The sequence below is a fragment of the Chiloscyllium punctatum genome, chromosome 35 (assembly GCF_047496795.1).
Source record: "Chiloscyllium punctatum isolate Juve2018m chromosome 35, sChiPun1.3, whole genome shotgun sequence".
Taxonomy (NCBI): domain Eukaryota; kingdom Metazoa; phylum Chordata; class Chondrichthyes; order Orectolobiformes; family Hemiscylliidae; genus Chiloscyllium; species Chiloscyllium punctatum.
Window position 1 is genome coordinate 36,798,524 of NC_092773.1, and position 15,812 is coordinate 36,814,335.

Sequence of the window (15,812 nt, forward strand, 5' to 3'; positions counted from 1 at the left end):
TGGTTAAATGTTACATCAAAGTTATTCAACGAAGTTGTGATATGTTTGGAATAAATCAAGTACTATGCTAACCATCCAGAAACGAAGGGACCATTACATAAGTTGCATTGTACCTTTTGTTAAGTTGTATTGCCTGATAATGGATATGTTATTAATTTTCCCTTTTTTCCAAATGGTCTCTCTGCTTAATTTCAATAATCCAAGGCTGAGCAAACGACAGAATGTTAAAGCTCGAGGAATTTTTAACCGTTGACCATAATTCCATTCGTTTGTTGGCGGAGATGGTATGGTGGTATTATTATGAGATGATATATCCAAAGACGTTGGTAATGTCCCTGGGACATGGCTTCATATCCTGGTCAGCTAGATGGTGGAAGTTGAATTGAGTAATCAATTGGAATTAAGAGTCAACGGATCGCCATAATCTATCCTTAATTGGGGGAAACAATTACGAATGACCTTGAGGGAAAGGAAATGTAGGCAAATCTGGTCTGTCCCACATGGTACTCCAGATGAGGAGCACTGTGATCGACTCTTAGAAAATTAGTGATAAAGACACCTGCTGACCTAGCTGGAGACGTTCATATCTTTTTTTAATGAGTTCAAAAATCGATGAAAGTCGTTATGGAAGTGGAAAAGGATTGCATGAAAGTTACGTTTCTTAACTCGAGTAGATTCACAGGTAAAGGGGAAACTGTAAATGAAATGCTTTCCAATGTGAGACAACGGACGTTCAGGGCATGATGTTCCTGTGAGAGTAAACGACCAAAGGAGAGTCGTGAACAATGTGTGAATGTAGATATTGAGACTCTAGTCAAGAATAATGAGTAGTAATATAGCACGTGCAGACAACTCAAATCAAATGAAACACTTTAAGAGTAGAAAACCATTTTTAAGACGGAAATTAGGAGGGCAAAAAAAATGAAATGACCTTAGCAGATAAAGTAAATGATAATGCAACTAAATTCGACAAGTATATCAAGAGCAAAAGAGCCACAAAGGACAGAATAGCCGCACTTAAATATCAACGAGTTAGTGCATGCTTAGAATCACAGGATATGGGAGATATACTGAATGAATATTTCGCTTTTTCGTCAGTATGTTTAACTGTGGTCAAAGAAATGGAGTATAATGAGACTGTATGTATGTCTTGTAAACAGTTCACATTGCAGATGAGTAGGTTCTGGAGCGATAAAATCAAACAGGAAAGTTAATTAATTTCCAGGAACTGATCAACTCTATCCTGGAATTTTGTGCGAAGTTTAGGAAGAAATTTCAGGGTCCAGGCAGAGTAATATGTTCAGTTCACAGCTGGTGTAGATGTGACTGAAACGTTCAGGGTGGCCAATCTTGTGATTATTAGAAAAAAAATCTGCAGATGACATGTCTGAAAAGGTCAGGGCGGCTAATTTACTGACTTCATTGAAGAACCACTGCGAAAAAGAATCCTCGGAACGAATAATCACTGGGTGTGACATTAGTGTTGGGCAATTTGTTTCAGGCGATATAAGATATAGGATTCACATGCAACTGGAGAGGTAAACACGACGCAGGTGTCGTTAGCATGACCTTGTTCGTGGGAAGTCATGCCTCACAAAGTTGAGAGGATTGATTTTTTTTGAGGTCATAACTAAAACAATTCTTGAGGGCAAAGTGGCAGCCGTTGTCAACACTGACTTTAGTGCAATCTTTGACACCAGTCGGCAGTGGTCGATTGATTACTAAACTTAGATCACATGGGTTTCAGGGAAAGCTTGCGATTTTGGTACATTAGGAGCCAGAGGGCATTGTGTAGGCTTGTTTTGCAGAATGGAACCCTAGCGATGTAGACGGATATGTCCTTCGATCGTTTTTTATTTCAACGGTTTGGATGAGAATTTAGGAGGCATGGTTAACACGTTTTCAGATGACAGCAACTCGGTGGTATATTTGACAGTGTCGAAAGTTATCTAAGATACAAAGAGACCTTGAAAATTTGAGCTCATCACCCGTGAGTGGATCTATGCGAGGTGTTGCATTTTCGTAAAACAACCAAGGGGAAAACATATATAGATTTTCTTTTTCGACAAGAGATTAAACCCCTCTATTAATTTAAGACAACAACACATATAAGTTCGTTCCATGTTAAAATTCGCGAAGCAGCAAATGATCGCATTTAAAGTAAGAAAATAATTACTTTATTCTTTATGCCCAATGCAAAATATTAAAACCAACAACTATTGAAAACTCATTTCACTTCACCCTATCTTTTGCCACCCAATCTGCAATACTAGCCCAAGTTTTAAAAAAGTCAGGATTAATATCTCTCTCGCCCACTCTCTCCCCCTACCCTCTCTTGTCCACTTTTCTATCCCTCTCACCCACTCCCACTCTCTTTACCCCCAGTCTCTCTCCCTTCCCTCTCCCTGTTCCACTCCCACCCTCCCAATCTCTCTCACCCTTTCCCCTCTCTCTCACCACATCAGTCTCTCTCCCTCTCAACCATTCTATTTCTATTTCACTCTCCTTCTCCTTCTCTATCTCCTCGCCTCCTTGTCTCTCGCCCTAACCATCTGTCTGACTCTCCTTCATTTCCTCTCTGTCCCTCCCCACACACTTCTATATCTGTCCATCTCCCTCCGTTTGACTCATGAAAGCCCTTCTCCCACTGTCTGATTCTCTCTCTTCTCCATGTTTTTTTCACTCTCTGCCATCTACCGATGACTGATTCTCCCTCTCTCCCTCTTCCTCTTTCTGACCCTCTCGCTCGCCCTCTCCCTGCCTCTGACTCTCCCTCCTTACCTCTCTCTCGTTCCTTCCCTCTCCCTCTGTCTGACACTTGCTCCCCCACAATCGCATCCCTATCACTTAATCTGTATCACTCCTGCCCTCTCTCTCTAAACAATATTTCTCGCTTGTCCTTGCCTCTTCAATTGACCTAGAGAGAGGCAGTGGGTGCATAGGCTTGGGAAGGACAAGGGTCGGGGGAGGGGGTGAACACATGATAGCGAGATAAGGGGGTTGTAGGAGTGAAATGGTGGAGACAAAGAAAGGCACGTATGAGACAGAGGGAGCCGGAGAGTGAGAGAATGTTGAGGGAAATAGAGAAGATTGGAAGCGTTGGCCGCAACGGGGTGTATGAGAGAGAGGATGGAAGACAGAGTGAAGAACAGTGGGGCAGAGAAAGAGAGAGCGTGTGGACAAAGCGAGAGAAATGAGGAGAAAGACTGGGCGAGTGGATATGCGGAGGCAGTGCAAGAAGTGTGTAAGGGTAGGGTTGAAAGTGGGGAATGGCGAGGGAGAGAGAGATAGAGAGACAGATGCGGTTGGACAGAGAATTGGAGATTAGTGTACAGAGATGAAGTTTGCTCAAGGTTAGGTCTCAGTGAGCACCCTGAGCAGAAAGCAATAACAGTGACTTTGACCCAACTCCTGAGTTCAGGATCTGGTCCCCTCCCCTTCCCTGAGGACCAGGACTTTTGGCTTAGTCAGCCCCTCTCCAGCTCAGTTTCTATAACACAAACAAAAACAGCAACATATTTCATTGTTCTGCCTGGTACTTTTAAAAGAATCCTTTCATTGTGTCCAAGTTGAAGTGATCGATGCAGTCTGTGGGATGTTGCCTTTTCTCCCTGGCCTCTGAGTTGAGTGAAATATTAGAATGTGTCCTGGTAGCCCTCTGTGGCATAAGGTTGGACAAACCATCACTACCATCGCAATAGACGGATTCTTTGCTGAAACATTTAACTGAAATAGAAAATCCCGGATAGCTTAATTAAGGAGTGAATTTGTTTGATTGTTGCATTTTGGTAAGGGGACACCTCAGCACATTTTTCAGCTGCTGTCCGGGTCACAGCATAAATTGCGGTTTTTGTGCAGCAACTAAGGAGCTGCATCATGAAAACCATTACTTGCACAAAGAAATCTAGAGACACAGGACTATACCCAAATTCATGCATCCGCCACCATATAGAATACACCATTAACGTTGACCATAGCAGGATGAAATTGGCCGAGATCACTCTCATTTCTGTGTCAGACTGAGCATTACAATTGGTGTTAGCCCGGAGTATCCTGCGGGCTCTGCTCGTTGCTAAAATATGTCTGACGGTGAAGACATTGAGCAGCACAATCAGGAGAAATTGGAGAGCCGGAGTTAGAATATGGTGGAGGTAATGATTGTGACCCAGACACAGTAGGTTCGAACATCGAGTGCAACTTCACAAAACCGGGGACATTCTCGAGCTGATACTGAGCTGTGAGCATAAAATACCAGAAAATGTTCTTTAAACAGCTCAGCACAATCACTGTACCGAGAAGCACAGCCGCCGTTTTCTCACTGCAATACTTACTTTTCATCTTCTGGCAACAAATGGCCACAAACTGATCGAAGGTGAAACTGACGGTGAACCAGACAGAACAGTCAGTGGGTGCATAAAGCAGGACGGCCTGGCTATTACATATGGGAATGGACTCCAGGAATTAAAACTACTCCTCATAAACAATGGGAATGTGTCTCATTATAAGGTCGAGGACAATGACCAGGAGGTCCGACCCCACTATGGCCCCTAGGTAGCGCCTGACACATGGAGACAATCCACAATCTTTATAAAGCAGGGCTTAGGTCGTCACTATGTTAACTATAAGGAAGGAAAACAAACACTTTAAACATCCACCTGAAAGCAAAGTGACCAGTTTGATTGTGGACCCAGTGAGATTTTCAAATGTGTCACTACATTCAGAGACAGTTTCAGGTAGTTTGAACAGAAATAACAAATGGGCAGGTCTGAATTACTGATAAAAATGTATCATAAAACACAGGAAATCCTCCCTCCCCAAACACGCAGAGACCCATTCATAAGAAGAGATGATTTCTAGAACATTCCCATACAGTCGATTACTCGAGAGCAGAAACGGGTGACTGTCTCATGTGCCTAATGCAGAGGGTGAAAACATTGCTGCACTGCAGGGTTCTCTCCCAGTTCCTTAAAGACACCGGACATTGGAAATTTCTGTCTCTTAGTCTCAATTGTGGTCGATCCGATGTTGTAAAGAAACAGAAACATATGGCAAACATTTTCAACTCTTTAACGACCGTATGGGCTTTCGAAACAGTTTCTCATTCTCCCTGGAACCGGATTGCTTCCCTCGCGATCTTATGTTATGTTCAATTCACTGACATCAGGACATACACAAATAATGTCAGGGATAGATTGTTTCAGAGAATGTCAGTTTTAGAATGTTCTAGCGAATGCCTGTAATAGAAAGCTCCAGGCAATGTCGGATGTAGGAATTTCCGGAGAATGTCGTTTACAGAATTTTCCTCGGAATGGCGGCTATAGAATGTTCTGGAGAATGTCTGTGACAGACGGTTCTGGGAAATATCAGTCAGAGAACATTCCGAGAATGTCAGTTACAGAATATTCCTGGGTATGTCATGTACAGAATGTTGGGTATAGAATGTTCCAGGAAATGTGGGTTATAGAATTTTGGGTACAGTTTTTTCGGGTAATATCAGTTATAGAATGTTCCGGGTAATGCTCTGAGGGAGAATGTTGTTTATAGAATTCTGGGGAATGTCGGGTGAAGATTGTTGGGGATAGAATGATCTGGGGAATATTATTTAGAGAATGTTCTGGGGAATGTCGGGTGAAGATTGTTGGGTATAGAATGATCTGGGGAACGTTAGTTAGAGAATGTTGTGCGCAGATTATTCCGGGAATGTCAGATACAGAATGTTCCGGGGAATGTCAGGTACGCAATGTGATGTTCATTCATTCGTTGCCGCAGTGTCAGCAGGTCGCCACGGATACCAACATTACACGTGGGGACACCACCCACCATGTTCGTGGCAGGTTATGTCGTGACTCAGCAAATGCAGTCGATCTCATACACTGCAGGCAAGGATGTCCTGAGGCAAGGCACATTTGCGAGAAGGAGCAGATGCAACAACAACGTATGACTGTACAACTCTCAACAGTCACTGGGAAGAGAGTTCCCTTCCAGTCCATGAATACATGATTGGTAAAGAACATTCGGCCTCAGACCTTCGGGTGACCATCTTCCAAGGTGGACTGCAGGACAAACAAAAACGCAGAGTGCCTGAGTCGAGTCTCAAAGCCAAGTTCGATACCCATGGTGATGGCCTCAACTGGGACCTTGGGTTCATGTCACACTTTAGGCGACCCCACTGCAATATACATTCTCACACAGGCGCGCACACACACACAAGCGAGCACAGAAACACACCCACACACTCACGTAAACCCTCTCTTACACAGAAGCAGTCTCTCATGGAATTTCACACCCCTACACACACGCCCACACGAACACATCCACTCGGTCTGCCCTGCAGGCAAACATATGCATGTTTGTGGAGAGGATTTGTACTGGCAGAATTACATTTTAATTTGCTAGAAAAATACATAAGTCATTGGAATAATCTGTAACTCATCCTACTGCAATAGAATGAGTCTGACTAATATTGAGGCACAGACACAATTTAAATTCATACCTTCAATGCATATCTGAGCTGAGATGACACTTATTATTAAAAGTTATCTTGAGAATGTAACTTTTAAAATGTTCTAGACTCTACATAGAGGCATCGAGATGTACTGCACGGAAGCTGACACTTTGGTCCAACTTGGCTATGCTGACGACATATCCCAACATAATCTAGACCCATTTGCCGAGACCATTGGCCCATATCACTCTAAACCTTTCCAATTCAAATACCCATCCAGTTGCCTTTAAAAACCTTGCAATTGTACCACCTTCCACCACTTATTCTGCAGTGCCTTCATTCAACACAGGCACCACCCTCTACTTGATCACGTTACCCCTTAGCTCCCTTTTATATCTTTCCCTTCTCACCCTAAATATATGACGTCTAGCTCTGCACTCCTCCACCCAAGGGAAAAGACTTTGTCTCTTTATCCTATCTATGCCCTTCATGATTTTATATATCTCCATATGATCACCCTCAGCCTTCGATACACCAGTGTAAAGAGCCCCAGCCGATTCAGCCTCCTCCAGTAGCTCCAAGCATGACGGCATCTTTGTAATTTGTTCTGAACCCTTTCGTGTTCTACAACATTCTTCCGATAGGAAAGAGACCAGAATTGCACGCAATATATCCAAACGTTGTCCAGCCAACGTCCGATACAGCAGCAAAATGACGTCTGGGCTCCTTTACTCAGTGCTCTGAACCATAAAGTAAAGCTGACCAAACGCTTTCATCATGTATCTATCTACCTGCGACTCGACTTTCAAGGAGCTATGAACCTGCACTCCAAGATCTATTTGTTCAACAACACATCCTTGGGTGTTGCCATTCATAAGTTCTAGTAAGACTTGCTTTGCCAAATGCAACACTTCGCACTTATCTAAATTGATCTCCATCTGCCACTTCTCAGCCCATTGGCCCATCTGATCAAGTTCCCGTTTTAATCTGTGGTAACTTTTTTTCGCCATCCATTACACGTCGAATTTTGTTGTCATATGAAAACTTACTAACTATGCCTCCTTTGTTTGCATCCAAATAATTTAAAAAATTGACAAAACGTCGTGGAGCTAGAACCGATCCTTATGGAACACCGCTGGTCACAGGCCTCCAGCCTGAAAAACAAGCCTCCACCACCAACATCTGTCTTCCATCCTCCAGCCAGTTCTGTATTCTCGTGGCTGGTTCTCCTTGTATTCCATGCAACCTAATCTAGCTGATAATTCCCCTATGGTTAACATTGTCGAACTGAAGTCCATATAGATCACGTTCACCGCTCTGATCCCATCAATGCTCTCTGTTAGTTTTCAAAAAACTCAATCAAATTCGCGAGACATGATTTCCCCCGCAGAAAGCCACGTTGACTAGCTCTAATCATTCCGTGCCTTTGCAAATACGTGCAAATTCTACCCTTCAGTATTCCCTCCATCAATATGTGCACCACAGACGTGAGGCCCAACGGTTTATAATTCCCTGGCTTGTCTTTACCACCACTCTTAAATATGGGTATCACGTTGGCCAACCTCCATTCTTCTGGCACACCACCTTGACTCTCGATGACAGGAATACCTCATCAAGGGTCCCAGCTATCACTTCCTCAGCTTCCCACAGAGGTCTCTGGTACATCTGATCAGGTCCCGGGGATTTATCCACCTTCATGCGTTCCAAGACATCCAACACATCCTTCTCTGCAATACCACATTTTTCAAGATGGGACCATCTATTTTCTCACATTCTATATCTCCGATGTCCTTCACCACAGTAAATACTGATCCAAAATACTCGTTTATTATCTCCACCATTCCATGCGGCTCTACACAGTGGCTTACTTGCTATTTGCTCCCTGACTAAAATGTATTTTTTCAAAACCTTTTGGATTCTCCTTATCCCTCTTTCCCAAAGCTATCTCATGTTCTCTTTTTAGACTTATGATTTCCCTCTGAAGTCTACTCCTAGCTCCTTGATACTTTTCTGAGAATTCACTCGATCTCTCCTATCTATAACTGACATCTGCTTCGCAAATTTTGTGAATTAATCCCTCGATATCTCCAGTCATCCACCATTGCCTAAACTGAATAGTCTTTGCTTTCACCCGAAGAGGAAAATACTTTTCCTGGATTTCGTCATCTCATTTCTGAAGTCTTCCCATTTTCCAGTCATCCTTTTACCTGTGAACATCTGCATATAATCAGCTTTTGAAAGTTCTTGCCTTAATACGTTCAAAATAGCCCACCTACAATTTAGAACTTTAACTGTTAGGTCTGCTCTATCCCTTTCCATCACTATTTTAAAACTAATAGAACTTTGGTCGCTGGCCCCAGTGTGCTCCCCCACTGGTAACTCAGTCACCTGCCCTACCGTATTTCCCAAGAATCGATCAAGTTTTGCACCTCCACGAGTATGCACATCCACATGCTGATTCACAAAATTTGCTTTTACACTCTTAACAAATTCCTCTCCATCTCAACCCTTAACAATATAGCAGTCTCAGTCTATGCTTGGAAAGTAGTAATCCTGACCATAAGAACCCTATTATTCTTACAGATAACTGAATGCACTTTACAAATTTGTTTCTAAATTTCCCGCTGTTGTTTAGGGGCTCTACAATCCAATTCCTATAAGGTGAAAATCGTTTTTATATTTCTCAGTTGCGTCCTATAACATCCCTGGATGTTTTTCTGGGTGTATACTTCCTCAGTAGAGCTGCAATGCTATTCTGATCAAAAACACCACTCCCCCTCCTCTCTTGCATCCCTTTCTATCCTTCGTATAGTATTTGCCTTCTGGAGTATTAGCTGCCTGTCGTGTGAATCCCTTAGCCACGTTTATGTAATTGCTATGATATCTCAGTCCCATATTTCAAATCATGTCCCGAGTCCATCTGCCTACCCTGTTCAGCTTCTTGCTTTGAAATAAATGCAGGTTAATTAGTCAGTCCTGCCTTGCTCTCTACTTTGTTCCTTTCTGCCCTGAGAGTTTGCCTCGCTTCTTTTCTCACTGTACCAGTCTCAGAGTAATCTCTTTCCTCAGCATTTCCCTGGACTCCCCGCCCCTGTGTACACTCCGTACTGTTTTAAACCTTCCAGGGCAGCTCCAGCCAATCTCCCTGCCAGAATGTTAGTCCCTTCCAATTCAGGTGCAAGCCATCCTTCTTTTGCAGGTTACGTCTACCCCAAAAGAGGTTTCAATGATCCAATAATGTAAATCTTCTCCCATCCACCAGCTCGTTAGCCACACATTCATCTGCTCTGTCCTCCGATTCCCACCCGCACTAACTCGTCGCACCCGGGGTAGTCAAGAAGATACTATCATCGGGGATCTCTTTATTTCATTTCCTGCTTAACTTTATATAATGTCCCTTCAGATTTGTATTCTTTTTACCTATGTTATTGGTACCAATGCGTGCAATGACCTCCTGGTGCTCCCGCTCCCCTTTGAGGACATTCTGCAGCCTCTCTTAGACATCCTTGATACCTGCACCAGGGAGGCAACACACCATTCTGATTGTTATGCTGCTAACTGCAGAAGCATCAGTCTGGACGTATGATTGGATAGTCCACTCACACAATCGAATCCTTGGAATCCATTACATTAAAGCCATTTTTGACAACAGAAATTTGGCTGTTAGTGAAGGACTATCACCACCCAAGTTTCCCAAAGCAACATAATTGTTTGCAATGGGAATAACCACAATAGACTACTGTTCTACCCTCTTAACTCTCCTACCTTTCGTGGTGTTAACCTATCTCTCTGACTGTATCTGCGGCTTTTGTCCCTTTCGAAACTGTCATACATCTTGCAAACTAGCTCTATTAATTTCTTCATTGCCCCAACCTGCCCCGTCAAACAATCCAATCGATCTGATAGGATTCGAAACAAATGTTATATATTGTAGATATCAGTTACCCACAAACTCTCCGAAACTCCCACATCCGATAAGAAGTATTAAGGAACGGAAACTAACATGACCATTCGAAAATTTGAAAGATTTAATCGAAATATGTCTAATATTACTTTCTGTGATCCTGCAATTCTGTTGATATAAAAACTATATCTTATGATTCTGCTCCACAAACACCTGATGAAGAAACAGCGCTTAGAATGCCAACGCTTCCAAATAAGTCTTTGAACTACATCCTAGTTTTGTGTGATTTTTAACTTTTTCCATTCCAATCCAACACCAGCACCTCCAAAACATGAAGGTCCTCACTGTTGCTCATTCATTTTACATATAGTTTGTGTAATTTTGTTTTGGTTATTAACCTGTTAAATTAAGAAGATTAAAGAAACCTGCTGACATCTTCTGAACACTGACCCTGACCGTCTCTGAGACCTGTCACATCATCAACCTACTTACTTTCAAATTTACTGTCATCAGTGGAGGAGTGTAACTGGAAAAGGAACCAGTCACCCGACCAGTCAGGGTACGGTAGACTGGTGAGCCTGACAACAGTGGTGGCTAAGCTTTCGGAAGGGATTCTGAGGGCTAGGATTTATCTGCATTTGTAAACGTGAAGGCTGATTAGGGAGAGTCAAAATGTCTTTCTGTTGTGAAAATCATATGTTATTTTTGGATTACGTTTTTTGAAGAAGATTGATGAAGGCAGTGTGGCAGACATTTTGCACGTGGACTTCAGCAAGGTGTTCGTTACGTTCCGATTGGTAGGTAGATTAGTAAGGCTAGGTCACATGGGATTCACAGAAAGGGCGCCAATTCGTTTCAAAATTGGCTTAAAGGTAGAGAGATTTTTTTTGTACTGGAGGCCTGTGACCAGCGGTGTGCTGCAGCAATCAGCACTGAGTTCAACACAGTTTTTAATTCATAAATTATTTCGTGGTGAATATCGGAGATATGGTTCGGAAGTTTGCAGATGACATCAAAATGGTGGTGTCTAGGGCAGTGAAGATTATTATACCAGAGTAGAACGGAACGATAATCAGATGGGCCAACGGGACAGGAGTGGCAGATGAAGTTTAATTTGGATCAAGGTGATTTTTCCAAATGTAATGCAACTTTCCAATAATGTGATGTAAGAACATCGTAAACAGGAGAAGGTCATTCGCCTACCAAGCCTGCCTTGCGCTTAAATAAGATCTTAGCTGATCGGGTCTAGATCTCAAATTCTTTTTAGTGTCCGTTTCTTTATGGTCTTCAACTCTCTGATAAGTCAAAATTTAAGTCCTCTTTAAGTATTTTCAGTGATCTAGCTCACCTAACGCTGTGGAATAGAGAATTCCTGACATTCACTCCTCAAAGCAAAAAACACTCCCTGACCCTATACAATGACCGATTCAAATAACAAAACAGGTGAACACAAGGGTCGAGGTAAGAGTGACTGGTCATGATATCAAGGCAGTGGTGGACTGAGGATGACGTCAAAGAGCTCAACAAAAATGAACTGAATGGGAATCAACAAAAACGTCCCACTGGTTGGAGTCAATCCTGCCACCGAGAAAGGTGTCTATGGACCGTGGATGTCAATCCTCCCAGTCCTGCGACTCCACGGCATGATGTCCTCAGGGTTGCATCCTCGGTAGAAACATCTTCAGCCGCTTCATCAAAATCTTTCCCCAATCATTACATCAGAAGTGGGGCTTGTGACTGAACATCACACAATGTTCAGAACAATGTGTGACCTTTTCACTCCTGAAGCACGCTGAGGCCACGTGCAGTAAGACCCGGGCAATATTCAAGCTTGTTATCTTAAAGTGCACTTAGTGTTCATGTGACAGCACTGCTCTATACTGCACAATTCCACAATTATAAATGAAGAGTTTAATTCAGCGTCTCATGCTCACTGCACGGGAATATGAGGACGTCAGTCAGCCCATTGAAACCATGGGACAAAAAGAGGCATAGCCCATTCAGTCCTGTGGCAAGGGAAGAGAAAGAGTCCAGTGTTATATCCCAGACCAGAGGCCGTCAAAAATATTTTAAGACGGTAGTCTGGAGTCTTTTTTTTTATATATTTGATAGGGACCTGGAAAGTGGCTGTTTCAGATGCAATGTGACTGGTCAAATTACTCATTGTCAAGCAAATCACCATTTATTTAACCACTGTTGATAAAATACAACTAAATGATTAGGATTTTAAAATACCTTAACTCTATTGGAAAACTTAACAGAATATTAGATGCAGTCACAATTACTAATTAACTGTTCCAAGAAAGCAACCTCCCACAAACGCATCCCTTGGCAAAAAGGAAAATTCACACACGGATTTTCACATACAGTTCTGCAATGCAGGAGGTGATAAAAAGAAAACGAACAGAATATTCAGAGAGAGTAGCAGCCAGGAGACTCTAACTGAGAATGGAGCAGAAGCTGCACGGACTGATTGCTCCACGTTGTTCCTTGTGTCTCGTGATACACACGTGGGACATTAACGTGGGTTTGCTTGCTATGAGGAGGGAAGCAAGATATTATGTTTGAAGTCTCGAGGAGGCAACGTCCATCCCCGTGAGGCCATGTATTTCTCCATGCATGTCAGAAGCCGGTGGGAATGGCTAATTGTTTCTTTGACAAGGTTTTGTGGCTGCTGACGCGACTGTGATAAACATGACGTCCATTGCAGGGTTACACACGAGTGCACATTTATGCGTGGAGAGCTAATTTAGAGCCTTACCTCTCTCTAAATAGCCATGAGGATCACAGAGCCACACGAACTATTAGGAACTTCGTATTTTACTGATGAATGGATTCTCAAATTTCAAATAATGTTGGTATTGTTCATGTTGATCTTGTCTCATATTCGTCTGGTGCAGTGTAACCGGTGTGCCTTACAGTGTTCAATTTTTTCTTCTCCCTTTGATCTATACGTGCTTTCTTACCATGATCTACCTAACCTGCTCACAAACTATGATTTCCAAAGTACTCGGGTATACCTGATAATAAATCAAATAAATCAATGCTGAGTAAAATATTGAATCTCTGCCTCTATCAATGTCTCTTTTGGGAATAAGCGATCCTCGCAAACAAACAACTTTCAAGGTAACCAACTCTGCTTCTCTCACAGGGCCACGGATTAAATACTTAATTTCTTCATTCTCTCCTCCTGGTACCACCATCAGGGTTTGTGGCAAGGAGATCATTCCCGACAAGCGAGATCAAATCTACAGGGTATTCTCCATCTGTGGTTCATGACAGCATATCAACCGACAGCTACGTTCAGGCAACAACACGCCCGATCAAAAGACCCGATACTCATTATGTGCAAGACGAACGTAATTCAAAAGGTTCAATGCAAAGCCTGCACGGAACACTATACAGGACAAACATGGAGACAACTAGCAATCCGCATTCACGAATAGCAACGAGCAACTGAACACCATAACAGCTGTTCCTAATAGCAATCCAGTCAGATTTCAAGAACCACAAATTCGACTAGAATAGCACAGCGATCATAGGACGAGCTAAACGAGAACAGCCAAGGAATTCCAAGAGACATGGCACACATCCACTGACTCCATAAACAAGCACACAGACCCATACCTAATATACTGGCAACTACAACAAATATCTGGAACCAGCATCCATAAGCAGCAGGAACTTACCCGAATACATTCCAGAAGACACAGTACAGCAGCGCATCGCAGGAGGCTCCAAAACACTGAAAATGTCACCCGGAGAGGGGACGAAATATGTGCAATTAAATTACTCAAGCTACAAATTAACACACTCTAATCAAGGTTCGCCAATTGCAGGAAGATCACTTTACGGACGTACTTCATCTTACAATGAATGAAAGCATAGCAACTACTGCACTAATTACTTACGCACTATATGTCCTGTTTTTGATGACTCATGATCAAGGGCATACTTGGCTTTTTGAAGAACACTTCTAAACCTCGCACCATTGAATCAGTACCAAATGAGATGTACACTGTTTGCTGCTGACATCTAAATCAGGTCATTGCCTTGCAAATTGCTGTGCTGCAAACATTGATATATGCGATTTCCGATGAGTAATTGTCTCCAGTTCATACCACGATGCTGCTCTCTGTATTCTCGACATTGAATAATTCTCAATCCATTTCCCCTTACGCACTGACTATGGCTCACCTGTCAGAAACCATTTCAAAGTATTCTGTAAATTCAAATGGATCACTCCCATTGCTATTCATTTGTTGATGACACAACCGCTACATACTATATAGATTTCTGAAAGATGATTTCCCTTTAGTGAAGTTAAGCTGACTCTGCCAAGTCATAATCTGATATCCCCCGTGTCTGCTTTTCATACTCCTTCGCAAAGATTCGAATGTTTTCCTCACAACTTACGTAAGCTTGTTCAATATATAGTTTTGCTCAGTTTTCCCTCCCACTCTCTTATTACATATTTCAGGATACAATAGCTTCTTTCCAGTCTTCAGGAACCAGAATTTCCAGAATCTAAAGAATTTTGAAGTTCATTCCATAACACCTTCTAGAACTTACAACTTTCAACAAAAATAACTAGTACAGCAACTTAACTAAGCTTCAATTCAATTTGTCTTTGAACAATTTATCTGTATTGCTTCTGATCTCCCAGTTTCTCATTTTCACCAGTCACTCTTTCGGGTAAACATTCTGGGAGATATTGTGTGTTTTGCGTTTTGGAAATATAGCTAATGCATTCCCCTCAGCGAGGAGCAGAGACAGCCTCAGTCACATTGTGAATACATCAGAGAACTGCATGTGGAATATAATGCGCATGATATCAGCTCAGAAAGTTCTAGAATCACAACAGTTCAATGAAACTGTCGTTTCATTGCCACTGACAGCGCAGTCCTCTACCTAGTGTGAAGTTGCAGGTATTGCTGAAAGTGGTGACATAAAGCTGTGACCATCTCATTTTAGAAACAAATTCGCTTCACAGTTTCCAACTGGCATAAGATTAGGGAGAGACACGAATAAGTCGGTGACAAAAATATTTGGAAATGGGACCATGACCAGAAGAGATCTGCAATCAGAAAGGTTAAGATGATGATTTCTTTACAAAGAGTACAGAGGCAAAAGGGAAGAATCAGAATATTATGGCAGAAGTAGTGGACATGTTTAGTGATGGAGGAAATATGGGCATATATATATTGGCAGGTGCTTGCTCCCCCTGCAGAATGTGGCAGGTGAGAAACATGAAACATGCCTCCACTGGCTACATCTGCCAGAGGGCACCCAACTCCAGCTCCTTGGAAACCGTGTGAGGGAATTGGAGCTGGAGCTGAATGAAGAGCGGATCATTCAGGAGGCTGAGGGGTGAATTGAGAGGGGTTACCGGCAGTTGGTCACTCCTGAGGCTCAGGATAAGGATAGCTGCGTTGCATTCATGGGTGGAAATGGGACAGACAG